This window comes from Primulina eburnea, chromosome 11 (assembly GCF_022965805.1).
Source record: "Primulina eburnea isolate SZY01 chromosome 11, ASM2296580v1, whole genome shotgun sequence".
NCBI classification, from domain to species: Eukaryota; Viridiplantae; Streptophyta; class Magnoliopsida; order Lamiales; family Gesneriaceae; genus Primulina; species Primulina eburnea.
The window spans coordinates 16,740,298-16,743,326 of NC_133111.1; positions in this window are offsets into that span (position 1 = coordinate 16,740,298).

Below are 3,029 nucleotides of genomic sequence, written 5' to 3' on the forward strand. Positions count from 1 at the left end.
GTCTGAACATTTTGAATTTCTTCAAACAGGGCATCAATATCTGAAATACGAGGAGACATTGCTCTGGAAGTTTCTGGAATCTGCACACGTTCTTGTTGACTAAAGACAACCATGGTGTCGTCAGTTGCTACGGTTTCATGCGTAACCATTTTTGAAATATTTTCAGTTGTATGTTACTGTTGAGCTGGGGAGGAGAAGAGACAGTTGGAAGAACAAAATTAGTAGAAGGTTCTTCAATTGATTCTAAAACTGGTTCTTCAGTTTGTTGATTAACTGGCTCTTCAGCTGACACTTCTTCAGTTGTAGCTGAGTGTAGCTGAGTCTCTTCATTTTGTTCAAAAACTGCCTGTTCAGTCATAACAACTGACTGAACTGGCTCTTTAGTTTCTCCAAAAATGGCCTTCTCGGCCGGTTCTTCAAAAATAATAGCTCTATCAGCTGGTTTTTCAATAAGATCTACTGGTTCTTCAGTAACAATAGGCTGATCTGCTGGTTCCTCAGTCAAAATAGCATCTTCAATTGATTTTGATGTTTCCAGCTGAATATCAGAAGTGACTGATTTGATGACCTCATCAAGATTGGCCAATGATAGTTCATCTTCAAAATAAAGCTTCAGATTGTTCAGCTGATGTGGAAGGGGCAGTTGCTTGTTGAGTAGACTCAGCAACTGCGTCTTTGACGGCTCTTGAGCTGATTGTTCAGCTGGCTCTTCTGATGAAAATCTTGGGAGACAAATGATCAGTTCTTGACAAATTTCCCAATTTTTGATCTCTATTTGCAATGAGAGAAGATCTCTGTCCAGTTGGTCATGCACAACTTTATCATTGTATGCAGTTGGACTGGTAGGATCATAGTTTAGGTGCAGTTGAGCAACTATCTGTTGTAGCTTTTTTGCTCTCAGTTGATTGAAGAAATAGTTCTTTCGCTCCAGAGCTTGAACAATGGTAGATGCCTTGACTACCTTCATAACAATATTCTCCAAATCAACAAATTTCTTCAGTTTTATTTCTTCTGAAGCTTTTTGGCAAATACTTCAGTTATGAATTTTACCCACTCATTATAAGCCTTGAGCTTGTTTCTGAAAATTCATTGATCTCTTGCAAAATGAGATCAATGTGTGTTTGGACTGTGTTGGTTGGTCTGGGCTCTTCTTGCATTTTCCCTTGCCTTTTGAATCAGTCAGGGCATGAGGAATGCTAAACCCTGAAGTAGTCGCATCGATTGGTTCTTTGATCACTAAACCCTTTGGTCTGGCAAGAGGTAGAGAGGTGTAGCCAGGGATAGTGATCAATGGAGCTTTATCTCCAGCAAGTTTCCTCTTTTCACCTGATTCGGTGACCTTCTTCTTCAGTAGAACAGAAGACAGAGGTAACTCATCCTCAGTTGAGATTTCAGTTGGAATAGCTTTCAGATGGATAGCCTTGATAGGCTGTGGAGCCCCCGACTGCATCAATCTTTCAGTTGGAATGGTCCCAACTTCAACAACAGGTTTTTTCTTCAATGTTCTTGACTTCTTGATGACCTTGGGAGATGGAGTCTTCTAAAAATCAGTTTCACTGACAATCAACTTGCGCTTGATTGTCTTCTTCTAGAGTGTCTTCTTTTTTTGAACTGATATGGGAGCCTCCTGTGTCCCAATCTCCTTCTTTACCTTCAAGAACTGCTCAATAGATTTGTCTATTTTCTGCTTTGGTGGATGGACATTCTTAGCATTGAAGATTTTCAGTTTTGATGATTTTCCAGAATCATCAGTCACCAGCTTTTTTACTTTCAACATATAGCTGAGCTGCACCGCATAACCTTTTGATTGCTTGGACGATTGAAACATATTCCTCAGGATGTTGAAGATTATGTTCTTCCAGTTCAATTTTCGTCCTGCCATAATAGCAGTCATAGCCTAAAATTTTCGAGAGTAAGGGCAGCAAAGGATCCAGCCTTTGATAAAAGCCCTTTGGCTACTATATATGTCAGCAGTTACACTTCTAGCTTCCGCACCTTATTGGGATCGGAAACTTTGATTTTCCGACCATCAGCAGATAGAATGGTTTGCATCTCCTCAACATCAGATGCCTTTACTTCAGAGAGATTAACTAGCCCATAAGTAGGCAGTGGAAATAGGTTGCAGAAGAACTCCTCGTTAATGATCAACAGCTGATCATTCACAGTAGCTGCGATACTACCGGTTGTAGTGACATAGCCGTTGGCATAGAGATCCTGAATCTCTTTAGAATAGATTTCTTAGGAAGATAATCCCAGATTTTTTTTTAGTCCAGCTGCTTCCAGTTTGATGAAGATTTTTTTCACAGCTTCATCTGATACAGTCATAACTGAGTCAAAGTTGATTGACATTGCGTTCATGACATGAGCTAGGATCTGATTTGCCATTTGATTGAATGTTTTTCTGCGAGAAAGAAAACTTGAATTTGTTTTTGCTCTTAAAATTTGAAGTAAGCGTAACGAGAAGAACTGAATTGGAGCGGGTATACTACTGATGTAAGTGACTGTTCAAATTATTGGACATGTGTCATCCAAGAAAATTTGAATTAAAAACGTGTGTACGTGTGGTAAAAACGTGTGTAGAGTATTAATGGATTACGTGGGTCCACGTTCCAAAATAATTTTCGTTGAAAGACACCAATTAATTCTTCAACCAACAGTCACATCATTTAATATAGAATATTATTCGATTTATTAGTTAACTTATCGGAGAAGATCAGTTAGATCGGCAGCTGAATGACCAGTTGAAAACTTAGTCAGTTCAGTTAAAGACCAAATGAATATTGTTGATAGAGGAAGATTTTACGTGTTTTTCGTACCATGTTATGTCGCATTGTGTTGCATTTACCATTTAGACTGCATGCATTTGTGTTATTTAGAGTAATTTATATTTTCGTGTGGCTCATGTGTTTAGTTGGCAAAAATACAGGAGATTCGTGCAAAATTGAAGATCAAAGCGAGAAATTCTAGAGACCTCCGCCCGAGCGCACATTTATATCCGCCCGGGCGCATCCATGGCGTGAATAAAAAGA